Here is a 21,444-nt window from a genome sequence, read left to right as displayed (position 1 = left end):
CGAGAGAGCAAGTCCACCACAGTATTACAAACACAAGAAGGGAGTTTGTTTATTCCTAGCGCGCTAGGGCCCAAGTCTCATCCCACACAAGGGAATCCGACAAGAGCCCCGAACAAAGGAGTATGGTGGCTTATATACAGGCAGTTTTTTGTCTCAGTTACAGGAGTAGCTGGCGTTACATGATTGGCCAGGCAGGATGAGCGCATATCCTGTCTCTTTTTGGTAAACATGACTCAGGTCCTAGAGACCGTCGTTTGGTCCCTAACACCAGCCAGTGAGGAAAAAGTGATTTTTGTCCTCGAGTTATTAGGGCCAGTCCTTCCATTTCATTCCCACAGATTCCATGGAAAGAATATCCAAGGAGTTGGGACAAAAGCCACTGAAAAGTCTCCTCTGGTCCACTAAGAGCTAGCGTTGCCAAAGGAAGAAAATCATTGTATTTCCAATCTGAGTAAACTTTAACCTAAGAGATGCTCTTGAAGCTAGAGCTCCATCTAGCTTCTGAACTTTCGACTCTTAGTGAAGCTAGGCACTTCCTGACTACCAATCCAAGTTTGGGACCTAAGTAACAGTATACAGTCAGAGAAGGCAATGGCAACCCACTCTAGTACTCTTGCCTGGAAAATCCCATGGATGGAGGAGCCTGGCAGGCTGCAGTCCATGGGGTTGTTAAGAGTTGGGCACAACTGAGTAACATCACTTTCATTTTTCACTTTCATGCATTGGAGAAGGAAGTGGCAACCCACTTAAGTATCCTTGCCTGGAGAATCCCAGGGACAGAGGAGCCTAGTGGGCTGCTGTCTATGGGGTCGCACCGAGTCAGACATGACTGAAGCAACTTAGCAGCAGCAGCAGCAACAGTATACAGTAACAGCATAGATCAAAGGTCCTTTGAAAGTCTATGATCTGACAGATGGGTTAGTAGTTCTAATTCCCAAGAATTTATGGAATAGTCAAAGAGACTGGAAAGTTTGACTGAGAAAGGAGAGTTTAGTCCACACACTTTGCCCATTTCTGGTAGGTCCCTGAAGGAGACATTGGGTGCCTCTTGGCATTGGCAGGTTGGTATAAACCCCCGACAGATTTCTACTGTAAGCCATATGAGATCACCATGGAACCGAAGAGCAGGGCTCCTTACTTGCTTTGAGCAGTGAGTGTCATTCATTCACATGAGCACACTGTAGAGTTAGTAAGGTACAGCAGAAAATGAGTTTGCTAGGAGAACAAAGAACTAGAGCTCCAAGTTCTTTTTTGTAGTTTTCACTAGCTTATAGTAAATATTTGTTGATGAGTATATGAAAATATATGAAATCTTACTCAGCATTTAAACATTTAGTGTGAGAGGAAAGTTCTCAAGATACATTGAAAAAAATGCATGTTACAATGCCATTCTCCTATCTATTCTCAATTTTGTCAGTAAATATTATGTATATATGTCTGTATGTACAGAAAAGGATTTATATGCATTCAGCAAGATCTTATTTCTGTGAGGAAGAAGGTGAGTGAATAGAATTTTCTTCAGCTTTCTATAGTGAATGTTTATTACATTATAAATAAACAAAAATTAGTTACATATGAATGAATTGACTGAAGAAAAGTCATTGAGAGTACTTTTCAGATTAGTCCCTCTCTCATACTTTTGAAACATGGAAATATTACAGGGAATGAGCTCAGAGACTTAAAATAGCAGATATGTGTCCAGAGAAGGCATTCTAGAACATATACTGCTGAACATTTATTTATTCCAAAGAGAATGAACACCTTGTTTAAATGGCTGGGTTTTTTGCATGTCTTAACTTTGATTTATTATACATTCCTCAAATCTACTTCTTCCTGTTTCAACCTGGGCTCCAAAAAAACCCCAAAGCTTTAACACTAGGTGAATTGTTTTTCACTCTTCCAAGTATATGTAAAAAAAATTCACCAACCACAGTTAATCTAGGTATTATTAGCTAGTTATACTGTCAATTTTATATTGACAGATACAATGGAAAGGTGGAAAGTCTAAAACCCATGGATCAGAAACGTGTTTTATTTTTCTTTGTATTCTGAGGAATCAGTGAACATTGTTCAAAACTGGAACATCATGTGTATCCTGAATAGACTGAAAAATTTTAAATCAAGTGAATTTATGTTAAAGAAATAAGTGGGTTCACATAATTAAAAAATTTCTCAACCATTAAAATGTTTGCTGGACTTGACTATTTAGAGTTAGACTTAGTTCATTCTTAGTTGATTTCTTTAAACCCCTTATTCATTTGGTTCCATAATATCAGTATGAAAAGTGCATCGCCAATTCATGCGTGAATCAGTACAAATGAGTATTCAATTACTACAGCACAGGCCACAGCATTTGACACATCTGTAGTGTTCCAAGAAACAGAATTTCCATAGTTTCGTGGGGAAGATTGCTTGGTCTAATTTTTTCAGAAACATACTTTCCTTTGAAATTTTGCTGACTGTTTCCTCTAACAAACTGATATTTGCTGTTTAATCCCTTCTTTGCTCTGTAGCCTCATGGAGACTTCTATACTTGTTCTTTGTCTGCAATTCCAATATCTTTTCCACAAAATTCACATGTCCCCACACTCCCTTCTTCATTGATTTTTGTGTCTGTGGTTGAGGGGAAGCTCCTGACTGAAAGTATACATTAGTCAATTGTTAGAAGTAATGAAAATAAATAGATTGGATTTCTTGTCTAGTGTTGACTAGGAACCTAATGAAGCTTTCAAAAAACTATGGGAAATAAGAGATGAGCTGTTGGCCAACAGACCTTGGAAGAGAGAAGTAACTTTCATTGGCAGTTGGAACAGATGGCATCTTAAGCATGACAGATTTCCCACCACTTGAAGTAGAATCGATATCCAGAAGCATGAAGTAAATTAGCTGGCAGTGGATGAAAAGTCTTCCTATTAGTTTGATTTAAGTTTGGGGCAATTTGCATACTTTTATCATGATACTTTGTTTCAGTTCATTGCTTTTAAACCAGATCCAATAGCAACCATCCCAAGGATTCTGTGATGACTAGCTTACTGAAATAAATTTGAGACTGGAAAAGATTTTCAAAGAAAGAGCAAAATAATTGAAGTGGCCAAAATACACTTTCATGTTTACTTTTATCCTCAGTGGATATTCAGATAAGCGATTTAATGGGCAGCATTTTTCTCAGAAAAAGTTACAATGTAGTTGGAGGATTATAGGGATTATATGGATAAAAAACAAATATTTATCGTCGTTATTTTATGCTGAGTATTTTCCAAATGGAATTCTTTTAATTCTTATGACAGATCACCTAGGTAGTGACGAAGTCCAACTTCAAATCCATGTTTGGCTGAGTCCAAAACCCATGCTTTTCCAATCTTTCAGCTACATGATGTTGATAGTTGGTCTTGCATTAGTGTTTAGGTCTTTTCTAAGCTCAACATGGTGCCAAGTCCTTTCTTAAAGGCTTTTTCCCATAAGGAAATTCTTTATGTGCTTGTTCTAGAATGCACGGACTAAATATAAGGGTCAATCACATTTTGATTGGGAAACCCAGTAACTTAATTTAAATAAATGTATTCCTAACAGTGAATAAACAGGCATTTATTCATTTAACGTTCTAGTGCAAGAACTGACTATTCACCAAGCATATTCCATGTGACATATACACTGTGCTAGGTATGGGAAAAATAATAGTGAAAAAAAATGAGTTTTCATAGGGAAGAAAGGCTTTAATCAGATAATCACATAATAAGCATGTAAATTTCAAATTTGTTAAGAGTGATATGAAAATTAAAGGATACCTATAATATTGAACCCACAAGACCTTCTAAAACTAACAGCAAAAAAAGATGTCTTTTTAATCAGAGGGGACTGGAATACAAAAGTAGGAAGTCAAGAGATACCTGGAGTAACAGGCAAGTTTGGCTTTGGAGCACATAATGAAGCAGGACAAAGGCTAACAGTTTTGCCAAGAGAATGCAGTGGTCATAGCAAACATTCTCTTCCACAAGATAAGAGAATAATTCTACATACAGATGTCACCAGATGGTCAATACTGAAATCAGATTGATTATATTCAATCAATATGCAGCTAAATATGGAGTGGCTCTATACAGTCACCAAAAACATGACCAGGAGCTGACTGTGGCTTAAATCATGAACTCCTTATTACAAAATTCAAACTCAAATTGAAGAACATAGGGAAAACCACTAGGCTATTCAGGTATGACCTAAGTCAAATCCCTTATGACTATACAGTGGAAGTGACAAACAGATTCAAGGGATTAGATCTGATAGAGTGCCTGAAGAACTATGGACGGAGGTTCATAACATTGTACAGGAGGCACAAATTGCTTATGTATTGTGCAGGTGATCAAAACTATCCCTGAGAAAAAGAAACTCAAAAAGGCAAAATGGTTGTTTGAGGAGGACTTACACATAGCTGAGAATAGAAGAGAAGTGAAAGGCAAAGGAAAAAGGAAAAAAAGCAGAGTTCCAAAGAATAGCAAGGAGAGATAAGAAAGCCTTCCTAAGTGATCAATGCAAAGAAACAGAGGAAAATAATAGAATGGGAAAGACTAGAGATCTCGTCAGGGAAAATTATAGAGATACCGAGTGAGCATTCCATTCACAGATGGGCACAATAAAGGACAGAAATTGTATGGACCTAACAGAAACAGAAGATATTAAGAAGAGGTGGCAAGAATACACAGATGAACAATATGAGAAAGAACAAAGCTAGTGGAGGTGATGGAATTCCAGTTGAGCTATTTCAAATCCTGAAAGATAATGCTGTGAAATTTGCTGCACTCAATATGCCAGCAAATTTGAAAACGCAGCAGTGGCTACAGGACTGAGAAAAGTCAGTTTTCATTCCAATCCTAAAGAAGGGCAATACCAAAGAACGTTCAAACTATTCACAATTGCACTCATTTCACATGCTAGCAAAGTAATGCTCAACTTCCTCCAAGCTAGGCTTCAACAGTATGTGAACTGAAACCTTCCAGATGTGCAAGCTGGTTTTAGAAAAGTCAGAGGAACCAGAGATCAAATTGCCAACATTTGTTGGATCACAAAAAAAGCTAGTTCTCCTTCATTGACTTCTCCTTTGACTGTATAGATCACAACACACTGGAAAATTCTTAAAGAGATAGGAATACCAGACTACCTTACTTGCCTCCTGAAAAACCTGTATGCAGGTCAAGAAGCAGCTGTTAGAACTGGACATGGAACAACGGACTAGATAAAAATTAGGAAAGGACTATGTCAAGGCTGTCTATTCTCACCCTGCTTATATAACTTACATGGAGAGTACATCGTGCCAAATGCCGGGCTGGATGAAACACAAGCCAGGATTGCCAGGAGAAATATCAATAACCTCAGATATGCAGATGATACCACACTTATGGCAGAAAATGAAGAGGAACTAAAGAGCCTCTTGATGAAGGTGAAAGAGGAGAATGAAAAAGTTGTCTTAAAACTTAACATTTAAAAAACTAAGATCATGGCATCCGGTCCCATCACTTAATGGCAAATAGATGGGGAAGCAATGGAAACAGTGACAGACTTTCTTCTTTTAGGCTTCAAAATCACTGCAGACAGTGACTGCAGCCTTGAAATTAAAAGACACTTGCTCCTTGGAAGAAAGGCTATGAGCAACCTAGATACTATATTAAAAAACCAGAGACACTGCTTTGCCGACAAAGGTCCATCTAGTCAAAGCTATAGTTTTTCCAGTAGTCATGTATAGATGTAAGGGTTGGAACATAAAGAAGGCTGAGTGTCAAAGAATTTATGCTTTTGAACTGTGGTGTTGGAGAAGACTCATGAGAGGCCCTTGGACTGCAAGGAGATCAAACCAGTCAGTCCTAAAAGAAATCAGTCCTGAATATTCATTGGAAGGACTGATGCTGAATCTGAAACTCCAATACTTTGGCTACCTGATGTGAAGAGTCGACTCATTGGAAAAGAGAAAGATTGAAGGCAGGAGGAAAAGGGGATGACAGAGGATGAGATGGTTGGATGGCATCACTGACTTGATAGACATGAGTTTGAATATGCTCCGGTAGATGGTGAAGGACAGGGAAGCCTGGTGTTTTACAGTCCATGGGGTTGTAAAGAATCAGACACGAGTGAGTGACTGAACAACAACATAATATTGAAGGCTTCTTTCAGGCTGGATTAATAAAGTACAGTGAGTGTATTAAAAATATTCTTTAGGTTAACTCCTGTAGAAGGAAAGGAAATGGACAGATAGATCAGAGGGAAAATTTAGGTTGGTGGGAAAGAGAGAGAGTGACAGCTAGAGGGCAATGAGGGCTGAAATGATAATTTTATTTTCAATAAAAGAAACTCAGGACATGATCCTGGTGAGGAGAGGCTTTATGGGATATTATTGAGGAAGATGCCTGTGGTTAAGAGGTTTCATCAGAGATTGAAGAAGGGTCATGTTGCTAAGGATTTAGTTGTGGGCATGACTTATCACAGAAATGATCTGTGTGTAAGCCCTTCCTTGTTCCTTGGTTTGGGTATAAATAAAAATGGTTCATGTAGATTTGAAACTTTAAAGTCTTGCTTAGATTGCACTTCCAACCTTTTTCATGATATTTGCTAGGAGACCTACCTCAGCAAAGTGTAATGATGAAGGTCAAATATAGAAGCCTGGGGATGAGAAAAAATAGTGAGTTTGGCACAGGATATTGGACATAACCATTTTAGGGTCAGGAATGATTCTTCACAATAACAATAAAGGATATGACTATCAATTAATACATAAGTAGAATTTGTGCCTTTGCTCTAAGTATCGGGCATTTACCTGGTATAAGTAGAACTATTAAGTATAGCTATTTCCAGGAAGAGAAGGATTCAAGACACAATAGCCACTGGTGATGGCAACAGAAAATGCGATCAGATGTGAAGCTCTGTGGTTCAGATTGTAAGCAATCTTCTTATATCTGGAGTTGAAATGTGGGAAAATATGAATCTCAAACTTTTTATGACATTAATATTCTAGTAGTTTTGCTGTTTCTGCTTTCAGTCTGAGTGGTTAATTCTGTTGTTTTCACCAGAACATGGTCATGGGGGAGAACTATGATCATTCATTCATTCATTCATTCAACAAATATTTTCTCAATATCTGTTGTGGGATTGGCATTTTGCTAGTGGTAGAGTACAAAGTGGTTGTAAAAAGTGATCAGAGCAGTCTTGCAGGGGAAGACAGACTTGGTACATGAAAATAATAATTAAATGGCTACATATCGTTTTTAAAAGGGTTTGGAACAGTCTTGCAGGTATGTTATGGTGAAAAGAGAAATTAATGGATTATGTTATCTTTTGGAGAAAATTTTTAATGAATTGAATATGATATATTGTGGAGAGAAATAAATTCTAAATTTTCCCAGATTTCTGAATTGAGCCTCTAGGATGGACCATCATACCATTTACTAAGAAGGGAAAGCCCTGAGGAAAAGAGACTGAAAAAGGGTTGGGCTGCTAAGGATTTAGGTGTGGGCATGCTACATTTGAGATACCTATGAGCCATCAAAGTGGATATATCAGATAGGTAATGGTATATGTGTATGTTTAAAGATGAGAGCAATGATCTGTGTATGAGAAATACATTTTGGAGTTGATGACACATAAATGATATATAGTCATAGTAAAGGATGAGATCATTTAGGAAAGAAAATAACCAAGCTAAAGAAGAGAAAACCGTTTACAGAGTCCTGAGGAACTCCAGAATTTAGATTTGAGGTGGATGATAAAGAGATCTTGGTGCTCAAAGGAGACTTCTCCTGGCATGGTGATATAATATCTGGTTGTGTCCTCACAATGGCACTTAGGAACACAAAATAAGAACAGTTTCCATTTATAAGGAACTTAATGTGGGAGCCACTCTTCCAAGTGCTCCATCTATGTTCATATGTATAATTCTCACAACAAGCTTACATGGCAGGCCAGACATGTGTTACCCGAGTTTATAATTGAGGAACCTGAGGCTCAGAGGGAACAATTAACTTGTCTGGGGTCATATATGGAAACAAGCTTCAGTGCCAAGCAATCAGTCTTCAAAGCCTGTATATAACTAAGGTGTTATTTTGCCATTTACAATGCCAATTCACCCCCTCCACAATATGGCAGTTTACTTCTCTAAGGCTAGCAAGAGAATCTCTTTCATTTCCAATCACTTCCTTTAGGAAAGATCCATTCCTTTTTAATGGGCTCACAATGGGCTACCTAGGACAAGCCCTCTTTTGATTAATTCAGTCACAACTTACTTAGGACCTTAATTCAGTCAGTTCAGTCACTCAGTCTTATCTGACTCTTTGTGACACCATGGACTGCAACACGCCAGGCTTCCTTGTCCTTCACCAACTCCTGGAGCTTGCTCAAATTCATGTCCATCAAGTCGGTGATGCTATCCAACCATCTCATCCTCTGTCATCCCCTTCTCCTCCTGCCTTCAATCTTTCCCAGCATCAGGGTCTTTTCAAATGAGTCAGTTCTTCACATCAGGTGGCCAGAGTATTGGGGTTTCAGCTATAGCATCACTCATTCCAATGAATATTCAGGACACATTTTCTTTAGGATGGACTGGTTTGATCTCTTAGCAGTCCAAGGGACTCTCAAGAGTCTTCTCCAACACCACAGTATAAAAGCATCAATTCTTTAGCAGTCAGCTTTCTTTATAGTCCAACTCTCACATCCATACATGACTACTGGAAAAACCATGGCTTTGACCAAAAGGGCCTTTGTTGGCAAACTAATGTCTCTGCTTTTTAATATGCTGTCTAGTTTGGTCATAGCTTTTCTTCCAGGGAGCAAGCGTCTTTTAATTTCATGGCTGTAGTCACCATCTGCAGTGATTTTGGAGCCAGGAAAAGAAAGTCTGTCACTGTTTCCATTGTTTCCCCGTCTATTTGCCATGAAGTGATGGGACCAGATGACATGATATTAGTTTTCTGAATGCTGAGTTTTAAGTTTAAGTTTCTTGGGCTCCAAAATCACTGCAGATGGTGACTGCAGCCATGAAATTAAAAGACGCTTACTCCTTGGAAGAAAAGTTATGACCAACCTAGATAGCATATTCAAAAGCAGAGACATTACTTTGCCAACAAAGGTCCGTCTAGTCAAGGCTATGGTTTTTCCTGTGGTCATGTATGGATGTGAGAGTTGGACTGTGAAGAAGGCTGAGTGCCGAAGACTTGATGCTTTTGAACTGTGGTGTTGGAGAAGACTCTTGGAGTCCCTTGGACTGCAAGGAGATCCAACCAGTCCATTGTGAAGGAGATCAACCCTGGGATTTTTTTGGAAGGAATGATGCTAAAGCTGAAACTCCAGTACTTTGGCTACCTCATGTGAAGAGTTGACTCTTTGGAAAAGACTCTGATGCTGGGAGGGATTGGGGGCAGGAGGAGAAGGGGATGACAGAGGATGAGATGGCTGGATGGCATCATGGACTCAATGGACATGAGTCTGAGTGAACTCCGGGAGATGGTGATGAAGAGGGAGGCCTGGCATGCTGCGATTCATGGGGTCGCAAAGAGTCAGACATGACTGAGCGACTGAACTGAGCTGAGCTGAACTGAACTGAGTTTTAAGCCAACCTTTTCACTCTCCTTTTATTTTTATCAACAGGCTCTTTAGTTCTTCTTCACTTTCTGCCATCAAGGTGGTGTCATCTGCATATCTGAGATTATTGATATTTCTCCTAGCACTCTTATTCCAACTTGGGTTTCATCCAGCCCAGCATCTCGCATGATGTATTCTGCATATAAGCAGGATGATAATATACAGCCTTGATGTACTCCTTTCCCAATTTGGAACCAGATTTTCTTCCTTGTCCAATTCTAACTGTTGTTTCTTTGCCTCCATACAGATTTCTCAGGAGGCAGGTAAGGTGATCTGATATTCTCATGTCTTTAAGAATCTTCCATAGTTTGTTGTGACCCAAACATTCAAAGGCTTTGGCATAGTCATTAGAGCAGAAGTAAACATGTTTCTGAAACTCTCTTGCTTTTTCGATGATCCAGCGGATGTTGGCAATTTAATCTATGGTTCCTCTGCCTTTTGTAAACCTGGCTTGAACATCTGGAAGTTCATGGTTCAAGTACTGTTGAAGCCTGGGGTGAAGAATTTTGAGCATTGCTTTACTAGCGTGTGAGATGAGTGCAGTTGTGCGGTGGTTTGGGTAATCTTTGGCATTGCCTTTCTTAGGGATTGGAATGAAAACTGGCCTTTTCCAGTCCTGTGGCCACTGCTGAGTTTTCCAAATTTGCTGGCATATTGAGTGCAACAAGTTCACAGCATTATCTTTATGATTTGAAATAGCTCAACTGAAATTCCATCATCTCCACTAGCTTTGTTTGTAGTGATGCTTCCTAAGGCTCACTTGACTTGCATTCCAGGATGTCTGGCTCTAGGTGGGTGATCACACTTTGTGGTTATCTGGGTCATGATGATCTTTCTTGTATAATTCTTCTGTGTGTCTTGCCACCTCTTCTTAATATCTTCTGTTTCTGTTAGGTTCATACCATTTCTGTCCTTTATTGTGCCCATCTTTTCATGAACTGTTCCCTTGGTATCTCTAATATTCCTGAAGAGATTTCTAGTCTTTCCCTTTTTTCTTTTTCTTTTTTTAAAAATTTCTTTGCCTTGATCATGGGGGAAGGCTTTTTTATCTCTTCTTGCTATTCTTTGGAACTCTGCATTTAAATGGGTATATCTTTCCTTTTCTCCTTTGCCTTTTGCTTCTCTTCTTTTCTCAGCTGATGTAAGACCTCCTCAGACAACCATTTTGCCTTTTTGCATTTCTTTCTTGGACCTTAATTACATCTGGAAAAATCCCTTCACCTATGTCATATGATATAACCTAATCATGGGAGTGATTAGAGCAGCGGATGACCAAGACTCACCCATGACCAAGGGGAAGAGAATGTATAATGTGTGGACAGAGGGTAAGAATCTTGGAGACAACCTTGGAATTCTGCCTGCCATGGGTTCCAAGTCATCTATAGAGCTCGGATGGATTCATCCTCCTGAGTATACTTGGGATCATCTGGGCATGGTTAATTTGAATGTCAACCATTTTAGTGTGTGGACTGGAAGCCACTCCATTCCAAATCACTTCTATTTCACCATTTCTTCCAAAGTACATCACAGCTGCTCTGGAACTGAACTGCAAGACCATGCACTAAGTGGTTGCTTTGGCAATGGACACATATTCTGTTCCATCTGAGTACTAGTTAAAATGGTATTTACAATGGTATTGCTAAGCTGAATTGAAATTAAAATGTTATACCATATCACAATCCTAGGCATGGAAGAGGCTCAAAGAGAGTGATTACCTGAAAGGGCGGAACAAGCTTTTGTTCAGTATATAAATTCACAGTCTAGACTCATTATAGTTTGTTATTCAAAAGGATGCATGCCTTCTCTCAGCATTATTGGTTTGCTAACCAGTGTGTGTGTTCAGTTGCTCAGTCATGTCTGACTCTGTGTGATCCCCTGGAATGTAGCTCTCCAGGCTCCTCTGTCCACGGAATTTTTCCAGGCAAGAACACTGGAGTGGGTTCCATTTCCTACTCCAGGGGATCTTCCTGACCCAGGGATGAAACCTGAGTCTCCTGTGTCTTCTGCATTGGCAGGTGGATTCTTTACCACTGCTCCACCTGGGATGCCCTTATTAACCAGTACCTTATACATGTGGGACTTTTCAGGTGGCTTGGTGGTAAAGAATCTGCCTGCCAGTGCAGGAGATGCTGGAGACGTGGGTTTGACCCCTGGGTCAGGAAGATCCCTGGAGGAGGAAATGGAAACCCATTCCAGTGTTCTTGCCTGGACAGATCCTGGCAAGGATCTAATCCTATGGACAAAAGAGCCTGATGGGCTACAGTCCATGGGATCAAAAAGAGTCAGACATGACTGAGTGACTGAACACGCACATGTACCTTATATATATATAGGAGGTATGCAGCAGGTATTTGTTAAACCAAATAAAAGTTGCCTTTCCAGAATGACTATTTATTATGCATCTGAATCAGTGCATACAAAATTTGAATTTCTGTGACCCTAAGTTTCTCCAAACCTGCTTTTAAACAGTCTGTTAAAAGTATGGAAAACATCGAATTCCTTTTTTGTCAAGCTAATTATATTTCTGACCAAAATGACTACTGTACCTTTAGAAGTCATGTTTATTTGTCAAGCAGTAGATGCTTTAATTATACACAATATTGTTCACAAGATTGGACAGCTTACTTTTAGTTATCCATATGTAAAATAAAAAATTGCTCAGTAACTCGATAGTGAAAAATAAAAAAATCGCTCAGTAACTCTATAGTGAATTGCTTGCTGAAGGTGTTTCATCTTCATATTGCCTAAGAGTAATCCCATGCACAGAAAAAAATTGAAGGAAAGCATTGTCATCCTTTGAGGCAACTATGATTGCCTGCTGGTCTTGTCAGTCTGATTCTCAGGACCCATAGTTGCCACAGTGTGTTCTACAGAATATTAGTTTCTTCATGTGTAAATAAGTGTTCCTGATAAAGGTTACTGACCAAAATGTTGGGAAAAGTAGCACACTTTGTGTTCCATTCAAGGAGCCAGAGTGTACATTAGCAGTTGAACAACTTCTAGTAGTCATGAAGACAGGTTTTAACCCAGGATTTTCCAAACTAATTTGACCACAGACCTTGCTTTTTTTCTTCTTAGTGACTCTGGAATCACCTCATAGTATCTCAAGAAAATAATGTTCCTGTTTAGAGGGATGCTTTCTGAATTAACAAGGCATTTGATTGGGCTTCCCTGGTGGCTCAGACAGTAAAGAATCTGCCTGCTATGCAGGAGACCCAGGTTTGATCCCTGAGTTGGGGAGATCCTTGGGAGAAGGAAATGGCAACCCACTGAAGTATTCTTGCCTGGAGAATCCCATGGACAGAGGAACCTGGTAGGCTATAGAGTCCATGGCTTGCAAAGAGTTGAACATGACTGAGTGACTAACTTTCACTTTTTCACTTTGATAACAAGGATTGTGCTCATTTCCTCTAGGGATAGTTCTAATCATGGTGGGTAAATTGGGGAGTTAATATTGACTGAGCACTTATGTGTAGGGCATGGCATGTCTCTTTTTAACCTTCAATTATTCCTGTAGGACAGGTAATCTGAGTCCTCTTTTACAGATGCAGATGTTGGAGTTCAAGGAAATAAAGCACTGTCCACTATTAATATGCTCTTTTTTGTAGAGAAAAACAGAGCTGCTGATGACACAGTTTACCTAAAAAGTACAGCTTTCATGAAGAGTTCTGCAGAGGTCCTTGAAGGAAAATCAAGATTCTGTTCATTTCTCCAAGTGAGATTTTGAATATCATATGGAGAGATGCATCAGTGTTTTTGTTAGTTAAGGGCACTGAGATTGGGAAAAATGGATGAGAGTTGAACTAAATATCAGACCCAAGTACTCTCTAGCCTTCTGAAATGAGATGGTCACCAGCTCCTGGAAAGAGCTGGATCCCTGGGTGTCAATGCTCTGAATCTGTCACTTAGATATTTACTGGATATGTGCCTGCTTCTGAGATTTTGATTGATATTGTGCCTATTTGATTATCTCTATAAAAAATAAGTTCTCAACCAGTCTTTGACACATGCATCAGCAATAGTTGATAAGTTTTCCGGGGGAAAAAAAAACACCTTATTTCTAGCTGACTAAGGACTGCAATATATGACATTCTATATTTTGAGGACTGTCTTCTCAATACTATATTTTAGATGCTTTTTGGGGAAAAATTGTTCTTGTGCTATAACCTGCTGGAGTGATTTTGAATAATAGTGTTAATAAAAGATGGTTTGTTGAGATTCAGGGTTTTATTCATTTTGGTTAGTAGGGAGAGCAATATTAATATATCTTAAAATTGTACAATAAGAAAAACAGAGTGCATTTATTTTCTCCGTGAGTATGATGTATTGAGTCATTCCACATCCTAAGTGTTTCTCAATTTCAACCATCGTGCAAGGCATTTAATCAAGATGGGCTTTTAAATAACACACTATGCTATTAACCAAATACCATTACTATAGAAAATGATGAAGAGTACTTTAGCTGAATTATTTGTAGCTAAAAATGCCCCAGATGCAAGCTTTTTGCATATTTTCTTCAGTCACTGCAAATGCCTCAGTGACCTTGTCATTGAATAACTTTGCACTTGAATACCACACTTGGGCTTCCCTAATGGCTAAGACTATAAAGAATGTGGCTGAAAAGTGGGAGACCCTGGGTTTGATGCCTGAATTTGGAAGATCCCCTGGAGGAGACAATGGCTACTCACTCCAGTATTCTTGACTGGGAAATCCCATGGACAGAGCAGCCCGGCAGGCTACTCTAGGGGGTTGCAAAGACTTGGACACCACTGAATGATTACCACTTTTACCACACTAATATATCCTTTTCTAAACAGCTCTGTAAACAACTAAGCACAGAAGGAAAACCCAATAGAACACATTTCAATGCATTCTAGCCATTCTTATGGGCAGGATATATATTATTTTAGGATATTTGTATTTGTATATATACTATATTCTTATGCATGAAGACTCTATCAGTTTTCTCATAAGATTTATGACTTCTGAAATCCATCAGTCATTTAGATGACAGCCTGTATGATTTTCTCCCATGTCATGATGAGGTATGAGTATGTCTGTACGTGACTTCGATGAATGAATTCCTCTGTTCCCTGTATTTCCTGTAAATTGCTATTTAGAGTTATGGATTTGAGATAATTTAGATTGGATCACTTTAGAAAGACTATTTCATAGATGTTGTTGGTTACATCAATCATTAGGCAAAACATTTCTGGTTGTTCCTCTTTTGGTGATATTGGCAGCCTTTGATTATCAACACTTAAACTCATTTTTTAAAATTAAAGTTTATGAAATGTCTTTATTTGATTACACTTATTTATTCTTTAGTTACTAGCTGGAATATTTCTATAATGAGAAGCTTTCCATCATCAACTATTTGTTTCCTGTGAGATATAATTTATACAGTAAAGAAAGAAAAAAAGGCTTGATTCAGTCTCTTTTATGTACCAGTTTTCAAATAATGAAGTGGTTTTCTAACATTGGGTGTGTTTTTATAGTATTATTATAAATGTGTGAATTTAAAAATATTTGATATACTTTATTGTTTTGTAATTATTTTTCTTATTTATTCTTATATTGTCTCAACAATGGCTAGAGTAGCCTCTTCATTTTAAATTCTGAGACCCTTGGACACTATCCTAGTAGTCACTGGTAGCATTCTTGCTTTCTGGTATGGAAGCTCATCTTTTTTTTTTTTTCTTCAAGTTCATTAAGATATAATTGACATACTGGACTAAGTTTAAGGTACAGCTAAAGGTTTATATTTAACAGTCCTGGAAAAAGCCACTTCTCAAAGGAGTCCTAGATCCTTTTATGTAGAAATCTATTTAGAGATGCAAACCTGAATTCAAAAAATGCTTATTCTTAGTGAATTGCTCATTTTTAGTGGTAGTAGTAGTTTAGTTGCTAAGTCGTGTCTGACTCTTGCAAGCTGGGAAATATGTAAATATTTTAAAATTCAGAAGTGTGCTTTTTTTCTTTAATAATCACTTTACATCTGAATCTTCTTTATTTCATGCCCCAAGCTCTCAGTTCCTAATTATATTAATATCAGTGCTCATTTATTTATCCCATTACGGCACATTGAATTTTCCAAAAAAGTGGGCACAAACATGTTTCCAATGCCGTGTGTGCTTCTAGAAACTTGTCACTTTCCATCAGGAGGAAGTCTATTTTCCTTCCATTGAAATTGGGTAGACCTTTGTGTGTACTTCAGTAAACAGAATGAGGCAGAAGTGATACCATGTGACTTCTGGAAGTTAGGTCATGAAAAGTGGTGCAGCTTCTACTGAGCTTTCTCATGAATGCTCACCCTTGGAACCAGCCACCTCTGAGGAAGTCCAGGTTCCAGGAAGAAGTTGCCTATAGGCTTTCTGACCAACAACCTCTGGTAGGGTCTCAGCTGACAGACAATATTAACCACCAGACTTGTTAATGAGCCTTCAGATGGTTGCATTTCTCCAGCTGACAAAGATTGGAGTACAGATAAGTTAATTTCAGTTCAGTTTAGTTCAGTCGCTCAGTCGTGTCCGACTCTTTGCAACCCCATGAATCGCAGCACGCCAGGCCTCTCTGTCCATCACCAACTCCCGGACTTCACTCAAACTCATATCCATCGAGTCAGTGATGCCATCCAGCCATCTCATCCTCTGTCGTCCCCTTCTCCTCCTGCCCCCAATCCCTCCCAGCATCAGAGTCTTTCCCAATAAGTCAACTCTTCGCATGAGGTGGCCAAAGTACTGGAATTTCATCTTTAGCATCAATCCTTCCAAAGAACACCCAGGACTGATCTCCTTTAGGATGGACTGGTTGGATCTCCTTGCAGTCCAAGGGACTCCCAAGAGTCTTCTCCAACACCACAGTTCAAAAGCATCAATTCTTTGGTGCTCAGCTTTTTCACAGTCCAACTCTCACATCCATACATGATTACTGGAAAAACCATAGCCTTGACTAGACGGACCTTTGTTGGCAAAGTAATGTCTCTGCTTTTGAATATGCTCTCTAGGTTGGTCATCTTTCCTTCCAAGGAGTAAGCATATTTTAATTTCCAGAACTGCCCTAATATTTGGTTCAGGAGCAAAATAAAAGTCATTTTGTTGGTGTTAAATTACTCATGACTTACTACTGCTACTGAGTAGAGCCCCTTCTCTTACCTTTTAAATTTAGCTTTATTGAGGTATAGTAGTAGTAGTAGTTTAGTTGCTAAGTCGTGTCCAACTCTTGCGATCCCATGGACAGTAGCCTGCCAGGCTCTTCTGTCCATGGATTCTCCAGGCAAGAATACTGGAGTGGGTTACCATTTCCTTCTCCAATTGAGGTATAACTGACATGTAAAAAATACATATACAATCTAAAGTTTACAATTCAATACATTTTTATATATGTATACCTTGTGAACTCATCAGCACAAGGAAGAAAATGAACCCATCTATCACCCAAAGACTTTCCTCCTGCTCCTTTGCGATCTGCATAATCTCTACCTCCTGCTCCTTCATTGCCACCACCTCCATCTGTCTCCACTCAACGACTTATTGGCTTCTTATTATTATACATTAGTTAAATTTTCTAGAGTTTTATATTAATTGAGTCATGCATTCTGAGGCATTTTTGAAAACTGAGCCATTTTTTTCTGGCTTCTTGCCCTCAGTATTATTATTTTGAGATTCATCTGCTGTAGTGTCTGTGAATGGTTCATTCCTTCTTATTCTTCTATTTTTCATCTGTTCCCTACTACTAGAAATCAAGAACATTACTAGTAACTTCTTCCTTCCTCCCTTTCTCCAGCATGTATTTGAAATAATATAGCTTCACTCCCAAATAGTATCAAAAGGCAATCAGTAAGCTCATTCTCTTTTTCATATATGGCCCTGTTTTTGTTCATCTATGTCCCATTTTATTATAGTCAGAAACTGTATCGTCACATATGATACTTTTCTCATTGTAATTATCACTTTATCTGAGTTCTACAGATAAATTTATATTTAATATCCACTGCCAGATCTTGCATCAAAGTTTCTCATCGTTTTGGTTGTCTGAAGATTTCTTCAGTGGAGGAAGTGCTATTCTCTGTTTTTGTGAGGCTTGTGACAGCTGTTGTTTTCCTCTTTGTTTGGCAGGTTAGTAATAGTTGCGCACTTTTTACCTGAAGTTATGTTTGTCTGACTAATACACACTGGTTCACATTTTCTTTTCCATAAGTATGTTACATATTTTGCTTCATTTTCTTCTGACATAAAGTCAAAATGTCTGATGACAACCTGATTTTCTTTTTCTTAGAGGTGATTTTGGAAAGTGGGGCACACTTATATGTACAAGACTCCTTTTTTCTTTTAAGTACAATTATTTTACTAGAATACATCATGACTGTCCGTGATGACTTTCCCATACATGTGGCATGACTTTTCAATCAAAATTTCAAGCATTTTTATTTTATTATTATTTTAACTTCAGAGAAGTTTTCCTGATTTGTAGCTTTTTGTACTACTTTTTTTTTCTTTGCTTTAACTTTCTTCAAGGACTCATAACAATATGTCAAATCTTCTTTGCTTATCTTCTATAGCTGTCTCTTTCTCAAGAGGGAAGTGGGAGGGGGGTTCATGTTTGGGATCGCATGTACACCCATGGTGGATTCATGTCAATGTATGGCAAAACCAATACAGTATTACAAAGTAAAATAAAGTAAAAATAAAAAGTTAAAAAAAAGAATATTTTGAATCTTATTTGTATTTATTATTTTTAAAACTTCCCTGCTTTCCACTTTCTCTTTCTCTTAAGACATATGCATTTTGTTCATTTACTTTAGAATCATTTCAATTTTAGTCTTTTCTAAAAGTCTTTTCTTCTATTCATGTTCATTTCTGAGTTATGTCCCCTCTTCTTGCATAGCTTCCATTTCCCAGTAAACTCATTTCTACATGTTTCTAATTCTCTTTTATGCTCTTTCATAGCTTCTATAACTTTTTAAAAAACAGTTTTACTTTTTTTTACAAAAATATTAAGATAGAGTTTTGTGAATGTATATTTATAGAGAGCCTTATTATATTCAGCTCCTTACTTTTTTAAGAGTAACTTTGTATGGAACTTAATAATACTTTCTTATTTGCTTATGTTTAAGAGAATGTTTCCCTATATTTAAACAGAATAGCTTTTCTAGATTCAAACTAGATTTATAACTACCTTTTCTATTGATTCCACAAAATGATAAAAAAAATAGTAGTTTTGAGATCTGACTTCTCTGCACCCTTCTTCCATTTTTATCTGAAATTTCTTTTTCCTTTGTTCTATTGTACCTGCCTGCTCAATTGGTATTCTTAAGGTGGGCTTTTATCTTGCATGGGAGCTTCCTTTTATTCATTTTGAAAATTCAGGGCTCAGATGACTTGTGCTACATCTAATCTTACAATGGTCCCCACTGCCCCACATTCAGATGACAACAGTAACAGCCCTCCTAGCTTCTGCTTCCAGATTGGCATCCCAGCGAGTGTTTTGGTACTTTGGGGCACTATGGTTCTTAGAGCCATTAGACGCTGCTCTGCCTTCTTTTTCTCCCTCCCCACACATGGGGCTCACGTGTATATTTGCAACTGCTGGTTTTCCTCACTTTTTTACTCATATTTTTGGTTTCTGTTTACTCCTAGTTTTGTTGCGGCTGTTGCTGGTGGCTGTTTAGATTTGTTCTTTCAGATTTGGTTGGAGTGGGGAAAGATTATGGGATATTTAATAAGTATCCCACTGCCATTCTCCCTAAGTCCTTGATTTTTAAAATTAGTTTCTCTGGTGATTATAAAGAGGAGCCAGAGTTGAGAAGTCCAAAGATCTGAATTCTTGTTCTACCTCCATCACTTTCTGGCAATGTCACTACTTAAAGTCACTTAAATTATGCAAATTTCAATTTCCTTATCAATAAGATGATCACAGTAGTACCTGTGCTATCTTCCTCATAAAAGATGTGTATTATTCATGATTAGTATAAGTGAAAATTCTTTCAAAGTTTAAAATTCTATTCAGTCTGTACACTAGTAGTTCATTCTTAAGTGAATACCAACAGCAGCAGCAACCATGCCTTTGATCCACCTACAATGTATTATACAGATGTTGCAGATGTGAGGGAAATATTTATATTTCTTACTAAGAAATCTGAGCCCTTGTGTTATTTTGAGATACTGTTCCTTCTTCCTTCAGAACAGTGGTTTTGAAGGTCTGCCTTTTATTTGGGGACTTCAGAGAGAGCTGGAGATCGGGATTCCTGGGTTCTTATTCAGGCAGAGCTGCTTTCTTCTTTTTATGTTTTATATTGTTCTACAGATGACTGTGTATGTAAAAGAGTTCTTCAACAGCAATGACTACAACAACAGCAACAATATATTGGTTTGGAAATCTTGGATTTGGTAATTCCTAATTTAGGTACACACTATGGAGAAAAATTTTATTTCCCCTTCAGTTGCTTGGGACTCTATGCGTTTTCTATAAAATACAATATATGCTAGTTTATCTGTAACTTATCATTAAAAATATACTGAACTGCCAATTGACCCACACAAGAGACTTCCCAGGTAGTGCTAATGGTAAAGAATCTACCTACCAATGCAGGAAACTCAAGAGACGGGATTTAATCCCTGGGTTGCGAAGATCCCCTAAAGTAGGAAATGGCAACCCACTCCAATATTCTTGCCTGGAAAATTCCATGGACAAAGGAGCCAAGTGAGCTATGGTCCATGGGGTCACAAAGAGTTGGACATGACTGAAAAGGGCACGCGCCTGCACAAGCGCATGCGCGCGCGCGCAGACACACACACACACACACACACACACACACACACACACACACACACACACGGGTGCTTTTAATATTAGCTGAGAACACTATGTCGTGTACCCTGGTAACTAAGAGTGTTATGTTACCAAAGAGAGAAGGGGATTTTGTTTTCCTTACCAATTCGTGGTACCCTGACAATTTCAGGCAAATTTTAGAAATAGTTAACTTTTAATTTTCCATCAATCTACCTTTCTCTCTGCACCCCACTCCAATACTGTCAAGCCCCTTTCCTTCTGGTCTCTAATAATTTTGAGGCTATGCCTTTTTACCATTTCAACTGAGAAACAGAACAATGGTTTGGTCCTCTAGAGTGATTTCCTTACCTCACTTAGCCATGAGTTATAGTTTCCTTTCTACAAAGAAGCTGATGTTTGTCAGTCATTAGAAAATTAACATAATTAAGCCAATTCACACTAATGAATGACTGGTAGCCTATAACCACTCCATAGCTATTAATATTTTAAAACTAGGATGTTTGAATTACTAATTGTGGACTTTTAAATACTTGCTATAAAAGTGGGGAAAAAAAGCAAAACATCAGGCCAAATCAGAGATGGATTCTGCACAGGTGGGCTAATAAGTGGGTCACTGGGTTAGGACCACTGCAAAGCATGTAAGCTATGCTCTTTATATTTCCAGAAAGTGCCACCATGCAGAAGGTGCCTCTGGAAGGGCCCTTCCATATTTTCTTTTTTTTTTCTCCCATGATGCACCTCACAACTTTCTTCAAAGCATTAAATTTCACAATGTCTTCTCAAACATTAGAGCAGGCCACAAGTTGTTTTACATGTCAGATGTTTTGAATTGGAGGTTGCCTCTAGACATGCTTGGGCTTAAAGCATGTTAGTTGCCTGTCCCGACATCCATTCTCTCCTTCTTCCCTAATTAATAGAATCTCTGGTATATTGAGGATGGTAGTATTTCCAGACTGAAGTTTACATTTCTCTCATTCCTTGTCCATTGATTATAGGGATATGTCTAAGATCTGGCCACTGAAATGGAAGCAAAATGTT

The sequence above is a fragment of the Ovis canadensis genome, chromosome 3, assembly GCF_042477335.2.
Source record: "Ovis canadensis isolate MfBH-ARS-UI-01 breed Bighorn chromosome 3, ARS-UI_OviCan_v2, whole genome shotgun sequence".
Lineage (NCBI taxonomy): Eukaryota > Metazoa > Chordata > Mammalia > Artiodactyla > Bovidae > Ovis > Ovis canadensis.
This window is presented reverse-complemented; position numbering follows the sequence as displayed.